At 49.3% G+C, this 21959-nt stretch overlaps 1 protein-coding gene across 3 annotated transcripts in view; it reads right to left on the bottom strand.

Moving 5' to 3' along the window:
• Positions 1-21959, bottom strand: part of HIVEP3 (HIVEP zinc finger 3) — a 152173-nt gene that overhangs the window by 68846 nt on the left and 61368 nt on the right. For all 3 annotated transcript variants that reach the window (XM_028123279.2, XM_028123280.2, XM_088022473.1), the window contains exon 2: positions 20128-20325. The gene's annotated coding sequence lies outside the window, so the exon portion shown is untranslated. The remainder of the gene's footprint in view (positions 1-20127; positions 20326-21959) is intronic.

Raw genomic sequence — 21959 nt, 5'->3', positions numbered from 1 at the left:
AAGGCCAACAATGAATAAAACAGATAAATTGCAGTATATTCATATAAGAATTATTACATAGTAATAAAAAAGAACAAAGTACTGCTATAGAAAAAATATGGATGGGTCTCAAGATACAATAATAAGCAAGGAATTCAGACACAATAGACTACATACTGTATAATCCCACTTAATTGAAGTTTAAGAATAGGCAAGATTAATTTTATGGCATTAGGAATTGGAATAGTGGTTAGCTCTGGTCGGGCAGGCGGATATTGACTGGAAGGGAAATGCAGGAGATTTCTGCGGTGATAGAAATGTTCTATATACTGCTCTGGTTACATATATATATATTACATAGGTGTACATATGTAAAAACTCCTTGTGTTGTACACTTATGGTATGTGTACATAACTGTATGTATGTCATGCCTCAATTAAAAAAAAGACATGGACTTTGCACTTGAAAGATACAAAGCCTTTAAGGAAAGAGACACAAACAAAACCAGGTAATAAGGTGTGGTAGATGCCATGATGGTAATAGGTTCTGAGTACAGGTTGGCAGGGAAGAGAGGGCTCATGAGGGTAGGCTATAGAGAAAGTACACTGGGCTCTTAAGGACAAAGGGATTTCATCAAGCAGAAAAGGAGGTTAGTGTGGGCAAAGGCATGATGATGCTAGGGTAAACCCTGGATGTGTGAGGTGGTGGGCAGTCCAGCATGAGAGGACCAGGTGTGCAGTGCGCACTGGTGGGAGAAGCAGCCAAGGAGATGAATCAAATCAGGCTTCTGATATGTTTATTTCAATGAGTTCCCCATCAATGTTTGTTGAATGAATGAATGAGCCTTCCCACATCATGACACATCTGATGCCTGGAGTCACAGAACAGGTGTGTTTGCGTGGCAGCAAGTACTGATGAGATGCAGTACTGGTGTGGTTGTGGAGTCCATTTCTTTTACAATTATTAATTTCCCCAAAGTCTGGTGTCTCCCAGGCCCCAGAATTTGAAACCATCCTCACTCAGTTATGGGACTGACTCTCTGCTATGAAAGCTGAGTAACTTTCTATATGTACCCCTCCCCAACTTCCTTCCAACCATCTCACCATTTTTGATAGTCACATATTGGTTGCCCTGGCAGTCACCTTTAACATCTTAAAATAATATATTTAAATTGTTATTTCCTTGTCCGTCAACTTGAGACAGGATCTATCCACTTTCTGTTGTGAACAAAGAAGAAATGTGTGTACGCACTCTTCTTTCCACCTCCTTTCCTCCATCCACCTTCAAATTTTTGTTAGTTATATATTATTACTCTTACATTTCCAAGTTGCATAAGACATTTCCTCTATATTACAATTAAGTCTAGTCTATAGACTTAGGTTAATTTTAAAAATTGAAGCTAATCAACAATATGATTGTAAAGATCTCACTCCCTGGGGAACCACTTAGTATGAATGGACTCAAGAAAAAGAAATATAATTCTACATGACTGAAACCTCATTACAAGAAAAGTCCACCGTAAGTAAAGAACCAACACGTCTTCCTATAAAGTATGGCTTCCTTCACTTGAATCCCATGTCATCACCTTTTTGGATTCCATTTTTGATTGAGAGAAATAACTCCAGGAGATTTTCATCATTGTTTCTGTTTATTTTTCCCCAGAAAAATATGGATGACTGAGTAATAAACTTTCTGAGCTCTTACACATAAAAAATCCTTATTTTGATTTCAAATTTGAAAGGACAGAATTTTTAGTTCAAAATCAATGTCCTCCACAGTTTTGAAAGCACTGTTCCGTTGTCCTTGGGCATTTTGTTTTACTGATGAGAAATGCTGATGTAAGATTTTATTCTCTCTGGAAGCTTTTTTTTTTTTTTTTTTTTTACCGTTGATATTCTGACATTTCAGCAAGATGGGTCTAGATATTCCTTTTCACTAATTCCTATCCTGAATTCAGTATGCTGTTTCAATTTTAAAATCTTGGTGTGTTTCTTCAACTCAGGAAATTTCTCTTGCTATTTCTTTGACTATTTCTACCCCTCCCTCTGCCACTGTCTATGGTCACTGCTTCTAGATCTCCTATGTGATGGATTCTGAACCTCCTAGATCTGGCCCCTATGGATCCGAATTTTTTCTCCTTGATGTTTTGCTCTACTTTCTTGGATATTAGTTTTAACTTCTAGATCACCAACTTGGTCTTCATCCATACCAATTGTATCATTCATTTCACCCACTGAATTTTTTTTCAGGAGTTGTATTTTAAATTTTCAATAATTATTTCCTTTTCTCTGATTATTCCATCTTTATGGCAGCTGGTTCCTTTCTATTAAATGAAATAATCTCAATTATTGACAAGGATACTAATGATTATTGATTTTAGAGTTCTCTTATATTTGAACTATTTCCTTTGGAGTGAGCTCTTTTTTCTTTTTTTCCCATTATAGGCCTTCTCTTCCTGCTATTGGTTTTCTTCTAAGAGTTGGTGATCCTATTTGTGAATGTAAGACCACATTGTGAATTTAGTATACATGCTAGGATACAGGTTCCAGTTCCTGCAACAAGGGCACAACTGTAAGAGTGGCTTAGACAAGACAGGGATTTGCTTCTGTCTTATGTAAGTCTGAGTGTAAGTGGCCATGGGCTGATGCAGTGACTTAACAGTGTGGGTATCTTTGATCTTGCTCTTCTGCCATCCACAGCATTTGGCTTCCATCTTCCAGCATCATGTCCACACTATGGTCAGCAGGAAAGGGAAAAGGGATGGCAAGACTGGAAACTGTACATGTTATTTCAGGTCACACTAGCCACAGGGCCACACCTCACTGCTAGAGAGCCTTGGCAACATAGTCTCTAGCTGGGAGGCCATGTGCCCTGAACAAATGTCCATCACTACAGAAGAAGAGGAAGAGGATATTGATTAAATAATTAACTGGAAAGGACTTCCTGTGAGGTTTCTGGTCTCTTTTTCTGACAGGTTTGTCCTTGAATGTGATGTTGAAATCATGAACCAATCCTTTTGGGGGGAAGGGGTTCTATGTAAGAGGGTGGAGGATTATGATGGCAAGTCTCCCTGTAAGGACTGTGAGGAGGAAGCCAGCCAGGGGACTCCAGCAATCACTGAAAGAAGGGCTTTACTCTGCAGTGGACAGGGTGGCAGACTTCACTGGAGGCAGGCTGCCCATGCCCCCTGCGTGCTCCCTGCCCCCACACTGGGCTGGCAGGGAGTCTGGATTCTCTCAGCTTGTCTCAGACCTTGGGCCCAACACTTTCCTTAGAGAGTATTTCTTGGGGTTGGCCTGGCACTGGCCACCTGCCTCCATATGTAGAAAGTGAGAGGGGTTGAACTGTACTTGCTCTTCTGAGAAGTTCTTTAAGGGACTCTACAACCCCGGCAGCCCGTTCCTATTCTTTGTTGTGTTGGCTTTTGTTTTGAACAATACTTGGCTTTTTCTGGAGTAAAAAAATCTCTCAGGCCTCTGGGGTCTTGTCTGTAGTGTCTTCTGCTCTGATTTTTCTGTCTATGCAATCTTATGGGTTTCCTATCTTCCTAAGACCTATCAACATTTTGGTCCATGGATGGCATTCTATCTTGTTTTCTAATACCAAGATGTCATCCTTCAAAAATGGCTTTATCTTCTGACAATTCTTGGATGTGGAGCTGGACACTTACGTGCCTGTGGTTAGGAAATCATTCATTGTGGTTCACTGGCAGAGAGGCCGATGCCCTTTCAAGGATCCTGGTGCATCATGAGGAAGATGGGTCCTTCCAGCTGAGGGCCATCAGCTTAGAACCCCCCAGAGTCCATGGAGAGTACACTTGACCGTCCCAACACTGAAGCAGCAAGCCCACCTAGTTTCGTGGAGGGCAGGAACAGCCCGTCTTGCTTGCCTGGGCAGCCTGTGGTCCACCAGGGAGTAGTCAGTGACTGGACTACCCAAGAGGCCTGCAAGTCACTGTATGAGCACCTGCCATGCTGCTTCTGTCCTCTTTTAGCTTCTGGGAAGAGCCTTTGGAGGTAGCTGATCACCCAACCCCCTGTACCTTGCCACCCACAGACCTGAGAGTCATATAGCTGTCTATACCAAGTGCTGCGAGAGAAGGGCTCCATCCCATCCCCTGGAGGCTGCCCAGAGGCTGTCTCTAGTCCATAACAGCTCCCCTTTCTAAGATCCCGTAGGCTTCCCACACAGTACGGGCTCTATGGCATGGTTCTGAAGTCCTCTTCAGGGGCTCCAGCTTGCATCTCTAGACTCATCTCTCCCTTTCTCCCTCCAACCTGTGTGTTCTCATCACAGGGAGCTGTAGACTTCTCAGAATGCACACCGTTCCCATTGCCCCAAATGCCCCATCCCTCCTAGACATGTGGCAAACTCCTCAGTGTCCTTCAAACTCACTTGTGACAGATAATATTATGTGTCAGCTCGGCTGGGCCATGCTACCTAGACATTATCCTAGATGTTTCTGGGTAGGCATTTTATAGATGAGATTAACAACATTAAAAACAGTAGACTTTGAGTAAAGCAGACATTCTCCAGAATATGGGCGACCCTCATCCCATAAGTGGAAGGCCTGACTAGAACAAAGACTGACCTCGCCTGAGCAAGAAGGAATTCTGCCAGCAGACGGACAGCCTTTGGACTCAAAATGTGACTCCCCTGGGTCTGCAGCCTGCCGGCCCACCCTGCAGATTTTGGATTTGCCAAGCCTCCATAATCGTGTGAGCCAATTCCTTAAAAGAAATCTCTTTCTCTCTCTCTAAATATATGTATTGACATCCTGTTGGTTCTGCTTCTCTGGAGAGCCCTTACTGTATACCACCCCAGACATCAAACCCTCCAGCAAGATTTGGGTGTCCCTCTAACATTCAGTCAAATACCTCTGTGTGTCTCACGCTGTGTTGTAGTTTGTCCACAGATTTTTCTCCTCCAAAGACACAGGCTTCTTTTAGACCAAAGAGCCTCTCTAATTCACCATTACATCCTACGCACCCAGCACAGTGGCAGACACACTAATAAATGGTGTTTAATAACAAATGCTTGTCCAAGGGTAGGTGAACTACTGAGAATGAGAAAGGACTACAGCAGGTGGCCTAGGGGAGTCCAGCTGGGTAGAGGGAATCAGGTCAAACTCTTGAAAGGGATCCTGCAAGATGGGCCAGAGGACAAGATAACTAGCTCCTGAAAACCAGGCTCATAGAGCCACTTAGAAATACAGGTCCACAAAGGGCTGTTCAGTCTAGGAGAGGACCCCAAGGGTCAGCCTATAACCAGTCCCAGCTTCTTGGGCCCCACCCAGGAGTTCGGTTTAATCCAATACCTACTGAATCCTGACCACAGGTTCTTGTCAGGAATTCTCACTTTGGGTTTTCCTTTTTTGATGACACCTAAGTTCCAGAAACACTTGGGGAATGCACTGTTTGTGAGCTCCAAGGGAGCAGTTCTCTGCATTCTCTGACTTGTTGCCTGTTCCCCAAATCTCTCTAGTTCAGTCTTCATCAAGCAAGAAGATGTTGCCAAGTCTAATTTTTCTGAGGCTGATTTACAAAAAAAAAAAAAAAAAGGTTCATTGCAATCCACACATCCTTTTCTCCATCCAAACTGAAACCAGACCAGGTGATTTTGAAAATTCTACCCTGGCAGAAGGCATGGCCTGGAGGTGCGGGGCAGGAGGTGCCCCCTTTGAGAATCACTGCTCTGTGCTTCCCAAAGCTCCAAGCACAAGTCTCTGGTTGCCTAGGGCACTGTGAACAAATAAGGGAGCGAACAGACCGATGTTAAACTGAAAGGGTTATAACATGCAAATTCCTCCTTGCAGAACGAACTAGGTAGGACCAAGTGCATTTAATTCAGGAAAAAGGAAAAGAGCCACAAGAAAAGATAAGCTATAGATTGACAGAGGGACTGGTGCTGGGGGAAAGACGAATCACATCTTGTGACAAGAGGACAAACTGAGAATCAACCAGGATAATTACAAGGCGGGGGGCGGGGGGGGGGGGCGCTGACATTACTGAGCTCAGGAACCAGGAAGGGTTTCTTGACATGAAAAATGAATTCCCCAGGGCCTGGAATCACCCACCTAAGTACCTCCCTCCAGCACCCAACAATGCTAGCCCCTGCCCCACCCTTCATCTTTACACCTGAAAAGATGGGCAGAGACCATGGAACCCTGGTAGCTTTTTCCTTTGTCCAGAAGCTCAGAAGACCCAATAGTGTTTCTCGTTTATCCTGCAGAAATGAGGCAGCCTCTGCCAGTTGCCAGCGAGCACCCATCTGGCAGGGTTTATGCAGCAGGACACGGCCCTGGAGGCTCTGGAGTATCTAGAAGGGGATGCCGGGGTGGCCTGGGAAGGGAGTGGTGGAAGGCAGCCAGGAGTTTGGGGTGCTGAATCATGCCCCCCCCCCAGCACCAGCCCTGCTCACTCCCCTGTGGGGACTGCGCACTCCCTTCCCAGAACTCCCAATTCCTCTGACACAAGACATCCCTCTTCAAAGGGGTTTCCCAATAAGTTTGGCCCAGGTGAGTGATATCTCTTTCCCAGACAGGATGACACCCCTGCCCTCCTGCCCAGGACATACACAATCCCGCTCTCCTGTGACAACAGTGGCCCATTCTAGATTGCTTACTATATGCATGGGGCTGGGCTCGAGCCGGTTTATACCGTGTCCCCTCACCGAGATAATTTTCTCACATGTCATATCTTTAGCCACAGATTTTAGAAGAAGAGGCTCTGTTTTCACCGCCTTTATATTTGCTATGCCCACCCCACAGGCACTCACAGGTGTTTGTGAATGAAGGAATGAATGAATGAATAAGTGAAGTTGTAATTGTGGGAGACCTTGGTTAATGAGGAGTTTACAGAAGGTATCTTAATTCCTTTCTGGAAAAAAGGGGGTATTTTCATTTTTGAAACTAGAGAGTGTATCAATCTGTTAATGAATCGGATTTTCTAAATGTTGAGTGTCGCTCTCGTAAACATAACTCCAGCAACCTGCTGTGTTAGATGGTGTCTAGTATAATTCACATACCATAAATGTCACCCTTTTAAATGTACAATAAAGTGGTTTTTAGTGTATTCATAAGATTGTGCAACTGTCATCACTATCTAATTCCAGAACATTTTCATCACTCCAAAAAGAAACCCCGTATCCACTAACAGTCACTCCACATTCCCCTCCAGCGCCTCCCCCCCCACCACAGTCTCTGGCAACCATTAATTTATCTTTCTGTCTCTATGAATTTGCCTATTCTGGACATTTTATATAAATGGAATCATACAATCTTTGGTCTTTTGTGTCTGGCTTCTTTCATTTAGCGTAATGGTTTTAGTCATTTGCTTTAAAAATATCAGTATTTCATGGTGTTTCTCATAGCATCCTGGGCCCCCTGGGGTTCTAAGGCCATAATGCCTGGGTGACATGCAGGTCGAAGCCGGCCAGCATGAGCGTCAGGACGGCATGGGGTCTGGTGGTGGATGTGTAGGACCAGGCGGTGTGGGAGTCGAGCGGTAGTCACAGCAGGGAAAATCTGGGGCCAGCAAAAGAACCAGTGGTTAGGAACCCATCTGTACTCAGAATGTTCCTTGGGGGGGGGTGGGGTGAGACCCCTGCAGTGTCCTCAGGAGAGCCCAAGGGAAAAGCTGTCTACAAACCCCATTCTCTGATGGGGAGAGAGGTGTTGTCAAGGCCACCAGTACTGGGCCTGTCATTCTGAGTTTGAAGGGAGAGCCCCATTTCTAAGGTGGCCTCAAAGCTCAACAGAAGGTGTGGGGCCCCAGGGCTTGCTGGTTCAGATCTTGGGGTGCAGAATGGGCAGTGGCCCTTCTAACTGCATCACCACTTTCTCTAACGCAGGCATTCTTTCAGCTGGGAAGTCAACTCCTGGCAGGAAATCCCAACAGGCTGAGTGGAGCCAAGAACGCTTTGGTCTTAGGCAGTTTGTCCACAAATTGATTAATTTATTGACAGTTAATTCCCTTTTTGTGTGTTTGTTTGTTTGTTTGCAATTTTAACTTGCTTTATTCCACAGAGCATCTGATGAGTTAACAAACACAAAATAGGAGCATGAGTTAAAAATCACAAGTCAACCCAGGGGAAATGGAAGACACAAGGTCTAGGCTAGAGGGATAGAAGAACATCGGTAAGTAGAGGGGACGGCCCCACACAGTGGCTGTATCTGGGCCCCGGATACAGGGTGCAGCTTCCTGGCAGTGAGAGGAAAGAACAACACAGCTGCACATTCTCAGGGCCATCCTCTAATACTACTTGGGCTCCCATGGGCCAGGCCTTGGCTGGGTCTGCTGGCATCTAACGTGCCAGGTGGGCCCGACCCTTTACATCATTAGCTCTTGTTTGGGAAACACCGTGCCATTTGGTGACCATCGTTTCAAGTTTTGCCAGAAACACACACCATCTGTTCTATTATTTGTGTGATACTTTCATTTACATTGATGAATTTGACTTGTTAAAACATAGGTTCCACCTAAGCAATAGGGATCATAGGTCTAACTCTAGGATTTTACTGAATCAAAGAAATTACTATTAACGTAGAGAATTTCATCCATGCTCCCCTAAAATCACCTCATGTTCTACTAGTGGTTTGTGTCCTGCACTTGAGAAATAAGCCCCCACCCCTGACTCTCGATACATTGGGGCACACCTCCCTTATGGACAGCAAAGCTGTCCCTCACATCCTCTACCTGATGAAGTGATGGAGACAGTCCATGCACCAGCCCTGGTTTAGGGTCTCTCATCAAACTCCATCAAGGGAAGGGCCCTTGAGCAGCATCCAAGTTAAAGTCTAAAGCCTATATGTGACAGATGAAGATGCTGGGGCTCAGGGAGCAGAAGGGACTTGTCCCAAATCACAAGGCCAGTGACTGTCCGTGTCAAGGAGTCTCCCAGTCTCACCCTCACCACTGCTCCACACGGGTGGGTGAACATTTAAATTACTGAAGACTGGAACTCACTGAAGGAGGCTGGCTAATGAAGGCATATGGTCTCACCCAGCAAGCCCCATGAGGGCAGGAACCATGTCTATTTTTTTTCAGTAGGGTAAATCCCGCACCCAGCCCTCTGCCTGGCACATAGCAGGTGCTCAGAAAACACGAGGGGGCTGTTACTGCCAGGTTCAGAATGACGATCACTTCTTGGAGGGAAGGAGGGCCCCGGGATGGTGCAGTGGCTTCCATCTGTATTGGCCGGAGTCTTTTTTAAGCGGGGTGGTAGATTTTCTGCTGTTGGTTATATTATTGCCTGTTTTGTTGTCACTCTTTGGTTGAAATATTTTTTAAAATTTAAATATATTTGTTAAATACAGGAATAAATCTTTTTTTTATTATGTTATGTCAGTCACCATACAGCACATCATTAGTTTTGGATGTAGTGATTCACGATCCATTGTTTGCATATAACACCCAGTGCTCATTGCGCTAGTATCCCTTTAACAAGTATGGTTTTCTCTTCTGCGAATAGAACACTCTGTGCTGCAGCTCAAGTGACTTTAACCGAAGAGGAAGAAATGACACCCCAGCTGGGGGTCTCCTCACCTTGTCATCTCTCCCTCCACTTCCAAAGCCTGGGGTACTTGTGAGGAGGGGTGAATCTGAGCATGACTGAGGCCTACCAAGGCAAAGGGTGCATCTCAAACCTGGTCATGGCATCACTGGCGTAGCTCACACAAACCGAAGTGATCGGAGAAGATCACAGGCCACGGTTTGGATAGAGCACCTTCAAGCTTCCCTACTGTTGAGTTTTCATATATTTTTCCAATTTTTTTTTTTTTGCCACCAGAATTTTGTAATAAACATCCTCTGTACACACATCTTTGCAGACTGGTGCTATTGTTTCATAGGCCAGGTTCCCAGAAATGGGACCATGGGTCAAAGGGTATGTGTGTTTTGCGTGGGAATAGCTATGGGGCCTATTGTTTGTGGCATCTTCCTAAGAATGAGCCATGTGATTTTCACTCACTGGTTTTGATTCTGTCCTGAAGACACACCTCCGACCCCTCGTCTCCAGGACAATCCCCTGGATGGTTGAGGACAGTCTTCTCTTCCTTAGTTTCCTCAAATGTCCCTCTGATAATGGGGTTACATGTCCCCTGTGGCTGATCCCTCTGGGGTGAGCTCCTCCCCATTGAAAGACACGTGGACAGGGACAGAAGCTTTTCTGATCCGAGTAGGCAGGGTTCTGAGTCCTTCTCTTCAGCTCCCCCCAAGCCACAGACAGGCCTTCCTGAGAAAAAGACCCACCAGCCAAATCCTACCCCCACATAAGAAAATGGAGCTCATTCTTCAAGTAGGGAAAATGCCAATGACTTCGGAGCTGGACAGACCTTCAAGCATCCTCGAGCTCAATGCCTTATTTTACAAATGAGCCCTGGAGGGCAATGACCAGCCCAGGTTCACACGTGGGGTGTGGGAGCTGGGAGCCGGGTCACCGGGGGGTGCTTGGCTCCAGCTCTCTCTGCCTGCTGGTCCCTAGGAACCGTTTTACTAGAAAGGCACAGTGTAAATATTTTGCTAAGGAGCCAAGAGAGGAAACTTACCCAGGCTGAGCGGCCCTGTGCTGGGCGCTGGCCATGGACACAATGCTCAATGAGGGCCATTATCTGGGAAGGGAGGGCTGTTTGTTCCGCTTCGGGACGGTGCCAGAGCCCGGAGCCACCAGGCTTGCCACTCTGGCTGCCACACACAGAAGAGTCTCCTTGCACTCAGCAGACTCTGGTTATGCAATGCTGGGCCAGAAGGTTAACTCTCCCCAGACGGGAGCCAAGCCTTACTCCTTCCTGCCTGAGTGTGTCCATCTGAAAATGTTCAAAATTCAGGGCCTCCATCTTTGCAGAAAAAATGCTCAGGCCCTGGAACGGTTTATTCCAAAGGGTGTAGTGAGTCCATCCGGCACCTTCCTACCAAGGCCCTGGGCCCGAGCCACGGTGACTGCCCACTGCTTCCCAGGCATCACTCACAGGCCTCCCAGCCTGCTTCCCAGGAGTCCGTGCTCCTGCCGACTCAGGCCTGGCACGCTCCTCCAGCCCCCCCACCTCTGTCAGTGGTGCTGGTCGAGCGCCCCTCTTTCTTAAACACGAGGGCTACCCCGCATTCACAAAGCCTCCCCCAACCACCCCAGCCATCAGTCCTGGAGCTCAAGGAGTGAGTTTTCAAAACAAAAGAGATCTTGGATGTAATCTCTCCAACTGCTCCATTTTCCAGACGAGGAAACTGAGGCTGGGGGCGGAGGGCGTTGACTAGCCTGAGAGCAGACTGGGTCAGTGCGACTGTCAGCAGGGCTCTCTTCCCTTAGACTCTCACACACCTCACATCCCAGACACTTCCCAGAACCCGACCACTTCCCACCGCCTCCACAGCCACCAGCCTGGTTGGCAACACCGTCACCTCCTGGTGACGACATCAGCCTCCCAGCTGGTCTCCATGCTGCCCTGGCCTCCTGCAGTGCGGTCTCCACACACAGCGAGGGTGGGCCTTTCAGAACATGCAGCAGACCTCCAAGGACTTCTCGGTTATCTGCCCACCCCCTGTCCAACCCCTCTCCAGCCTCCTCTCCTCCTAGGCCTCCACCCCCACCCCTCCAGCCACACGGGCCCCCTCAGAGTCCCCCCCCACATGATCACACCTCTGCCTCAACACTTTTCCCCAGAGAGCACAGTGCTCACTCCCTTAGCCCTCAGGTCTTTGCTCAAATGCCATCCTCCGAGGCCCACCCGACTGCCTGCTTCCTCTTCTTTCCTGGCTCACCTCGCCACACATTAGGTACTTCACATAAGTACAAGATAACACCTGTCTATTTATTTTACAGATAATATAAAATATACAGTATGTGGCAAGGGGACAAAATGGGTGTCTATTTCCCCTACCACAGTGGAACTCCAAGAGGTAGGAATCTGCATCTTGTTACCTAGAACGGTATGTGGCACCTCCTGGTTAGGCATGGCTGGTTTTAAGGAGGATCCATCTCTGAGGATGGATGACAGGATGGCGGTCCTCGTGTCGCCGCTGTGCCAGAGCCCACATGAGTCAGGAGTGGGGGGAGGGGACGAATTTGGTGGCACAGGCAGGGTCAATGGAAGGAGAGGCTCTGAAGGCTCAAGGGAGGCCAGCTGAGAGGCTCTATGCTTAGGACCTGATGGGGAGGTGGGGGGGATGCCAGACCCGGGCGTCAGTGCCTCCTCAGCCCAGCCCAGGCAGAGCTGCTGCAGAAAAGCCAATTCCCAGAGGCAGCCATAGAGAGGTGCCACTGAGGCGGGGCCGGCCCCGCCCTGCTCTCAGGTACCTTGAATATACAAGTCCCCATACCTCCCTATCACTTTAAAAGCTCTCCAGTGGGAGATTCACAGGCCCTGCCGGGCTTGGGGGCCTCCGCTGAGCTCCTCTGCACAGAGCTTTATTCCCGGGGATAAATATCTGCAGAGTGAATCAAGAGAGAGGCGGAAGGGAAGGGGCAGGAGCTAAGATAGACCCAGGAGAGGAGACAAAGGCCGAGAGCCACAAAGCGATCCCAAGGACGCCCGCCAGCCAGAACCCCAGCAGAGACAAAATGGCTTGTCCTGACAGGTGGCACAGGAGCTTCCAGCTCGCACTTGCTCTCCCACACCTGCAGCTACGCTGGTCAGAAGCACAAATCTCCGGCAAACAGAAACTCGTGATTTCAGTTTTATTTTGATTGGTGATTGGTAAATTTTTATTTACCCATGGCACAGTTTCTTTGAGGTTGGCTGGTTTTATTCTAAAGAGGGGCCCAAACCATGTTCCCGGGTGACTGGCTGTGGACACCTCTCTCCCCAGTGGGTCCCAGCCCATCCTGACTCCGCTCTCCGCACACTTGTTGGACTCTTACACCAGAGCCTTTTCTTCTAGGGGCGTGTGTGCATCGCTCAGGCTCCGGTCCTTAATCCCCTGCATCTCTCTCTCGAGTTTCTCACCCCATCTGATGAGCAGCTCCCACAGGTGCACACATCACCTGCCCTGCCCTGGAACGCCCCAGGCCCGTGTCTCCAGTGGCAATGGCTCAGCTTGGACAACACACTGGCCTCTCGAATTCCATATGCTTAGCACCCACCTCATCGCTTCCCCTGTCCCTCCGGGGAAGCCATTCTCCTACACTCCCAGGCTTGCAGCCTCAAAAGCACCCCACAACCCCACTCTTCTGCTCCCATACCACCCATTCATCCAACTCTGCCCGTTCCCTCATTGGTTCAACACTTACTGAGCAAGCGCCCTGTATGACAGGCTGTGCTGGGGTCTGAGGACGTTCACCATGCCTGTCCCTCCTCCCTCTGTGGAACCTCCAGGACCACCCTAGGCCCTGAAATTGTGAGAGGAAGCCAGTCCGACATGTGCAAGTAAGTCACAGAGTGATCTTGGGCAAGTCACTTGCCATGTCTGAGCTTTGGTGCCCTTCTCTGCTCTTGGGAAACACTATCCATTCCTGCTTCTCTTCTCCCCAGCCTGGCGGTGACACCCACAGGTGATGTCAATCTAAAGAATGCTTATGATCATCACCTTCAACCATACTGTAACCTTCTTCTTCCTACAGACCATGGCCTTAACCCCCAACCCTGCCTCCTGAGATTGGACTATAGAATCTGCATTTTAGAGAAACACTCCAGGCGATTCTATTGCAGGGGGATGGTTTGTGAACCACACTTGGAGAAATTCTGGCTCACGAGATAAAGTTCAAACTCCCTCTCCATCCCCCTAGTCCCTGAGCAGACCCCACCCTGCTTTCTGGGCACAGGTCCCAGTCTCTTGCAGAAGGGCCCTTCACGGTCACCAGGCTGGTCCGTCTGCTCACCAGCCTGAACCCAGAACTCTTCTCTTGCCAGCTCACATCCGAGCTTCCTATCCAGACTGTAAGCTCCCTGAGGGCAACCGTCTATCCTACAGATCTTTGTGTTCAACAACAATGCTTGCTGAGCATCTATAAACACTTAAACACACACGCAGGGGCACACAAAGGAGGAGGGGCAGAATCCTGCATGAGGGATGCCCCCTGTAAAGCAAAAACAGAGGGTAATTACATACCTGCCCAGGGTAGAAATACAGAGAGGGTACAGCAGGGTCCCAGAGCAAAGGTTCCTGATGTCATGGAGGAGGCAATGGTGGTGGGGGGCAGAGAAGGAGAATCCAGAAGGAAGGAACTCAGGGTAAAGGATTAAAGTGTGAGGAGTCCCTTCTGCACCGAGTGGGGGAGGAGGAGGGAGAGGGATGGAGAACGGGAATGGGCTGGGCTGGGGAAGCTGAGCCGAGGAGCCGGGCTCATCCTGTGGGTCAGGGGTTGGCAGATCCAGCCCACTGCCTGTTCTTGCACATCAAGTTTCACAGCCACGCCCATTCCTTTACACACTGTCCATGGCTGCTTGCACGCAGCACAGTAGAGGGAAGCAGGTGCAAGAGAGACCGTGCGGCTCGCAAAGCTTAAAATAGTTACTATCTGGCCATTTTGAAAAAAAGTGTTGCTGCTCCCTGCCACGCATGTGGGAAAGGACCGGTGGATTTTTTTTTTTTAAGATTTTATTTATTCATTTGTGAGAGAGACAGAGAACAAGCAGGAGGAGAGGCAGAGGGAGAGGGAGAAGCAGGCTCCCTGCTGAGCAAGGAGCCCACTGCGAGACTCGATCCCAGGACCCTGGGATCATGACCTGAGCCGAAGGCAGACGCTTAACCATCTGAACCACCCAGGCGCCCAGGACAGGTGGATTTTAAGCAGGGGACAGCACGGTCAGATTTTTAATCTTCCTATCCCCCTGGGACAATGTTGGGAGGGGTGGGGCAGACAAGCTGGCAGGAAGGGAAGGTGGTTGGGAGGTTAGTGTAACTGTCCAGGTGGGGGGGTGGATATGACACCACTGCTATTGTTTATCAAGAGATTTATTAAGAGTCGCCTGTGCCTGCACTGGGCTAAGCCCTTTACACGTATTCCCTCATCTGCTCCGCACAGCAGCTGCAGTTTGTGTCATTCTCCCTGTCTCACAGATAAGGCACAGAGAAGTGAAGCAACTTGCCCAAGGTCACACAGCTGGTAGGCAGCAGAGCCAGAACGCAAACCCAGTGCCAAACTCAAGGGGGCCGTCAGTGCCAAGCTGAAGCATGTTTGCTGGTTGACAGATCCCTTTGAGCTTCCCTGAGAATTCACAGAACACAAATCCTCTACAGGAGAAAATCTTCCCTGAGTCGAGTCAGGCAGGAAGTGGGAGGCAGGAGTGTGGCTATTTTGGAAAAGCGACACGAGAAACCACGAAACTTCCTACCTGTCCCGTTTTGCTCCCATCTGTCCTTGGAAACAAGGCTGCCCCTCTCTTAGATAAAAAGGTGTTTCTCCCCACACAGTGGCTCTGCTGCTGGTGGTGGGAGAGAGCCCTAAGCTTAGCACACGTTCACTATTTTTAAAGGACTATATAAACAAACAGGGCTATGTAAATAAGAAAAAAAATGAGGTCATCCTTTTAAAATCTAAAAATGTTCTTTTTCGATGGGGTGAGCAGCAAAACCTCAGAAAGAAAGAACTGGTGCTTTTTTATCCCTGAGACGCCTTCTCCAGCCCATAGTCTCCTGAAGACACTGGGCCGGCCCCTCTCTTCCCGGCACCCACTAGGGAAGGCAGGCAGCCTGGGAGCCAGGACTCCTGGGTTATAGTCCTGACTCTGTGGGCCTCGAATGCCCAAAGCTACTGCCCAACCTGAGCCACCCCCTCTCTGGGACATTGGTCCCCATCCAGGTCACGCTTGGCATGCTGAGCCGACTGCCCCCTCCGCCATCCTGCTCCCTCACCCCTGGCCCGCACCTGGATCTGCTAAGTGGCTGCAGGGATCTCTACCAGCTGCTTAGAAGCCATGTGTGTGTATTCCCTCCATATCCCCCAGCTCCCATGCCTTGGATTTCTCTGCACATCATCTACTCTCCCCACCTTCTTCCAGACCTCTTCTCCCAAGCTGATGGCTGGAAGTCATTAGGGCAGCCCTGGGAGAAGTGTTTAGGTCATCAACAATCGTCAGGAGACACCCCCGTGTTGGCAGGAGCCTAGGAGGCTTCACTGTTTCCCAAGAACTTCTTCCAGCACTGAGCTGCCCCCCCCACCGCCCTGTGACCCTCTCCCGCCATCAACAGCATCACCCCGCACCCCCGCCTTCCACACCCTCCCCCTCTGCCTCTCAGCCCCAGCATCCTTGGCTCCGTAAAGCACAGAAATGAGAACCACCAGTATTTGCTGAAGGGGTGTCTTTCAAATTGGGTTCCATGAGGTGTTTCAGAGGTTCTTCAAATGTCACTTGAGAATTTTATTCCAAAACTATAGTATGACTCCTCCTACATAAAACTGCCATGGAAAACGGGCCTGCACATTCAAACGTGTTCCATGGCACATCGCGGTAATATACCAAGGACACACAATAGGGGTGGCTGGCTTAACTTGGTTTGTGCAGAATTCAGACAAAAGCCTGGGTAGATCTTGAACTTCGGTATTAAAATATGTCTTCAACTAGAAAGACTGGCGCTCTTTACTGGGCATCTTTATGTTGCTGCTTCTTAAAGTCGGGACTATACACGCTCACATAAAACCACACAAACAAGTACGCTCTCAAACTTTCCATGATATGAGAATACAGTATGTGGATTATCACAAAAACGTCATCACTGATCATGGGCTTCCTGTCTGAGTGTTGTAATAAGAAGGGATTCAAGCAGTTGCTTGATACTGTCAGAGCTACAAACCAGAATTCCCGTCTGCTCCTACCCCAGTGTCCATATAACATCGAACTGAAGATCATCCTGGGCTGAAGATAAGCTGTTAGAAGTCTGGTACCATTCACATCATCGTATAGATATGATTGAGAATTTTCTTAATACTGCGTAACCAAGCCAAACAAAACAAAAGTAAGAAAGCATGTTAGATGTTATAGTTGGTAAGCGATAAAATGATTATCTAGAACAGAGGCCAGCAAAGTTCTATAGAGGACCAAAGAGTAAATATCTTTGACTTTGTGGGAGAGGAAATCTGTCACAACTACTGATCTCTGCCGTCAGAGCAGGGGAGCAGCCATAAATAATGTGGAAATAAATGGCATGACTTTGTCCCAATAAAATTTTATACACAGAACTCATGCAACAGCCTGGATTAGGCCCATGGGCAGGAGTCTGTCAATCCCTGATCTAGACTCTGAGATTTCAGCGTGTTTATTGATGGGCTTTCATTATAAATAGATGTCAAAATTTTGAATTTAAATGATAAATGTATATTAATAAACAACCACTTGAATCTGTTTTATATTATTGGCATTCCATGGAGGATTTGACTTTGAACAATGGCTTCTAAGACCACAGAGGTTGGCAAACTACTAGCAGAGAGCTTAGCTGCTGAGAAAACGCTTTACAGCCCGTTTTCAAATTAGGTTCATCTTGACTGACTCAGAAATCAGGTGTACTCTGGAGAGAGCCCCGGTCCAGGGCCCTAGTAAAGTGGGAGGCATGACTCCGCATCTCCCTGCCCTCAAATAATCTCAAACATAGCCATTCCCAAGCTCACGTCTGTGAATGGGCCTCCGCAGCACAGGGGAGTCAGCAATGCCCCTGAAGGCCGGCATGCAGCTGGCTCCTACCTGGCACACCCACCTGCCCAGGCCTGAGCCCTCTACCGTCCTCAGGTGTGATCTATTCTAGCCCCCTCCGTGGCGGCTGGGGGAGGCTCTGCCACCCGTGGGTCCATGAGCACCTGGACGCTCCAGAAGCCCTGAGTCAGCACCCCATGAATCACAGAGGCTTTTATTCCCCAGGGAGAGCACAGGAAGGGGCGGGGACCAGATTTCTTGCTGGAACTGACGGCTCATTTCCCTCTAGACCCGTCCCATCCTTTAGCGAGTCTCCCACGCAGCTAGCACAACCCACATAGGACAAAAGGAGAATTAAGCAGTGAAGTAGAGGAGGTCAAATGCCAGGTCTGGGGAGGATCCCCCCACCCTCCCGCCCGCCCCCCGCCCCCCGTACTCCCCTTGATGGTCCTCCCATACCTCTTCTTGCATCCCTCAGAGGTTTCTGTTTCCAGCCAGGTTCAAGTATTTCCTGCACACCTAGCTAAATAAACTCAGTGCCCTGAGACCACTGGCAGAGGAGACCCACAAAGGCTGTGACATATGCAGAAGGAAACAACCGCTCAACTGAGGCGTGAGATGTCCCAGGGTGCCAAGGAAGGGGACCCATTCCTTATGGTGCTACTAATTCCTATTAAAATGTAGACACTCCTGGGGAAGGGTCATTCTTGAGGCTGTTATTGCTTTTCTTCAGGAAGCATCTTGGTGGAGAAGACAGTGCTGGGTCTTTTGTGGCCCGAGGCTCGGCTCCTTCTCGCGGTGTGACCGGCTTTTACATTACTGAACCTCTCTGGGCTCGGTTTCCTTATCTCTGCAGGAAGGACGCCAGAACCAAGATTCCCTTGGGTCTGAGAGGTACTCGGGCTCGTCTATAAAGTGCCAGGCCCCATACACAGTGTTGGTCGCTTTACTTCCCTCTGGCCCTTGGGGACCAGATGGCCGAGCGTGGCACACCTCTCACAGCGCAGCAGCCAGGAGGGCAGAGAGGTGGCCGACCCACCTGCAGGAGTAAGGAGGGCTGCCTCCGACTTGGGGAGCCCCTGCTATGTGTCCAGCACCATTCTAGGGGCCTTCCCTGTATCTGCACAGCAACCTGAGTGGTAGGTACCATCCCTTTCTCATTTACAAGCAAGAAAGATGAGCCAAGGTGACCAAGCAACTTGCCTCCTCAATAGCAAATGCCTCATGAAACCAGTAAGTGCCGGAGCTGGGATTTGAACTCGGGAAGATCCAGCGCCTCCACTATTAAGCACCCCATCAAACCTCTCCTCTCAGAGGGAGGCACAGATGCTCAGTCCTTCTTCCTCAGAGTCCAGGGGTGCTTCCTCCACCTCAGCTGGAAAGCCCTGGTCACGGCCTGGGTCTAGTGGACCCATGTGGTGCATCTGAGCTGTGGGCAGAGGCCTGGGCCCAGCCACCTTGTGGTTTAGGCAGTTACAGTGATGCCATCTTTGAGGGCTGCCTGAGGCCCTGCCCTCCTCTCTGTAAGCGAGGAAGCACGTGGAGGAAGGGGATGAGGCAGCGTTCACGGCACCCAGGCTGCCAAGCCCCCTGGGGACTCATAGCCAAGCGCAAAGACCCAAACACAGGGTGAGCATCACCAGAGCTCCAAGAAAGAGGCCCTGGAGCCCCCAAACGTTGGCTGCATCTGAATCAAAATATAGATTCCTGTAGCCCCAATCCCAAGAGTCTGATTCAGAGAACATGGGTGGGCCTGGGAATCTACCTTTTTTTTTTTAATCAGGCACCCCCTGCAACCTACTTAGGTGATTCTGATATACCCCAAAGCCAGACAAAACATCCAAAGACATATTCCCAGCCCAAAGAGCTCTAACCCCACACAGCTAACCTGAACCACCACCTGAATCTAACCTGGAACCACAACACATACCTGAAGAGCCAACTACCTAGACACATAGACATCTACCGATGCAAGGGCCCCTCCCCAGGCACATTCAGTCAGCATCTCTAGGGGTTGGGGCACTGCTACTGGAATTTTTAAAAACTTTCTGGAAGATTCTAACGTGTAGCCACGCCTCAGAACCCGACATCCTTCCAATTCCTCACCACAGGGAGGGTCCTGAAGAGATGCGGCTCAGTCTTCAACACCCACTGTTCTCCCCTGAGTAGGGAGGGGGTGGCCAGGGGGCTCCTCAGGCCAGAGCCATCAGAGGGGCAGGCGAAGAGGGGGGCAGAGAAGACAGTGGCCCTCTGGAGTGTGGGCTGGCGTGTGGGGAGGGCTGTGGTATCTTGAAGGTGTTGCCAGGGACAGAAGGGAAACTGAGGACCTACGAAGACAACTGGGGGAGGTGAGGTGGGGCAGGGAGAAAGCCTGGCCCTCAAGGTCTCTACTCCTGGCCAAGGAAGTCCTGAGGATTTCCCATTTCCACAGAGGCTCAAGGAAGGTGGTAATAATAATAATAATAATAATAATAATAATAATAATTTGAAAGAGGTATACGTTTGAAAGAAGAAGACCACCACCAAGCTCATGCAAGAAAGACCAAAATGGTGCCCCCAGCAAGCATATTCAATGACAGACTGTTTCTTACCTGTGTTGAAGGCACCACTTTCGATGACCAAAACTAAAACACTGTTCTCTTTGGAAACCAGCGTTCATGTCCACTTCTGCTGCGTGGCCTTCCTCTCATGCTCTGCTCTGCCCTCTGGAAGGGAGAGCTTGCCTGGCCAGTATCTCTTGAGGCTCCGCCATGAACTAGTTAGAGGCTGCTGGGTTGGTGCCTCGAATCCTGCAGGGGACGGTTGAAAAGTATGGTCAAAGAGTTTGCTTGGTCAACTTCCTCAGACACAGAACAATCTCTGCCTGGTTCCAGGAGGCCCAGGCCCCCACAGCTCCTCCCAGCTTCTTGTCTTGGGCTAGATCCCCACATCCCCTGGGGAGACAGCATGGCAAGGTGGCCCTGGTGCCCTCTTGTATCTTGCACATGGCACCTAACTTCTCAGAGCCCCTATTTTCTCTACCAGTAAGTAGGCAGAATCCCAAGATGGCCCTCAAGGTTTCCCATCCCCCTGGTGCACACATGCTGTATAATCCCCAGGACCGTGAATATAGTGCACTTTACTCTCATGATTAGGTTATGTTACAGGGCATGGCTGATCTCAAAACAGATGGTTCCATGGGCTCGACCTAATCAAGAAAGTCCTTTAACAGCAGAATTTTCTCTGGTTGGTGGCTGAAGAGAAAGTCATGGAGATTAGAATCAGGAGGATTTGACTTGCAAGTTTGCTGCCTTGAAGATGGAGGGGCATGTGGAAAGGACTGGGGTCTGCCTTTCGGGGTTGAGAGCAGCCCCCTGCTGACAACCAGCAAGAAAACAGGACCTGAGTCCTACCTGGAATCCTGGATTGTACCTGGATTCCCACAACAAGTGAATGAGCCTGGAAAAGCAGAACCTTCCCCAGAGCCTCAGGATGACAGCTCAGCCCACAGGCACCTTGATTTCATCCCTGAGCAGAGAATCCAGCCTCTCTGTACCAGGCTTTCCACCTCTAGAACCGTGAGCTAAGAAATGAGTGCCACTCAGTTTCAGATGCTTTGTTATACAGTGAGGGACAACCAATACCACCAGCACAAGTGATTTATATTCAGGCCTGGGTGAAAATTAAATCCAACAAGTAGACCCAAGAGCACACTGTACTCCCCAAATCACTAAACAGACAGGGCATTCAAGGCCAACGGCGGTCTGGCTCAGGGCAGGGGCTCAACCATGATTACAGGTCAGTGGATGAATGAGCGAGCACCAATTTTTATTAGTCAACTTGCTAAGAATGGCAAGTGCCTCTCAGGGTTCTCATGATTCAATGTTCATGGTCCCACAGCGTGCCCAGTGATCTAGGTCTGGAGTAACCTCCACACAAGCCTGGGGTAATGTCCCCTTCCTTCTCTGGGGGCACACAGCCTTGGAAGAATTAGTCTTCCAGCAACCTCATCCCACTGCGGATTCCTCCAGAGCGTGCATGTAGCCAAAGCCACCATGCTGTCCCCTCACCACTATACCTGCTGCTCTAGAATCCAGCCAGCCCTGCCCCCCACCCCAAGGCAGCAGCACACGACCACACAGGGCCTCCGTCTATCATCTCCCGCTTCTGTCATCCAAAGCATCCAAATTTTTCACCCCTCCTCGGTGTTCATTAGCCCCATCACCACTCCTCAGTGTTCATCAACCACCCCCTCTGATAGATCTCAATTATCAATACAAACAGCTGAGCTCCATCCCTCCCCGTGGGGAAACACTCATTTCTTAAAACATGCTATCCTCCGAACACAGTCCATGATGCCCACTTCCGAGCCTTGGCTACTGCTACCGCCCTCCCCCTCACAACCATACCTACCGGTGCCTAGGGTGCACCTAGAACAATTCTC

This window comes from Eumetopias jubatus, unplaced genomic scaffold (assembly GCF_037043125.1).
Source record: "Eumetopias jubatus isolate StellerSeaLion01/CBP00866 unplaced genomic scaffold, mEumJub1_p1.0 scaffold_4, whole genome shotgun sequence".
Taxonomy (NCBI): Eukaryota; Metazoa; Chordata; class Mammalia; order Carnivora; family Otariidae; genus Eumetopias; species Eumetopias jubatus.
Note: the sequence above shows the minus strand (reverse complement) of the source record. Positions and strands in the feature narration are given on the sequence as shown.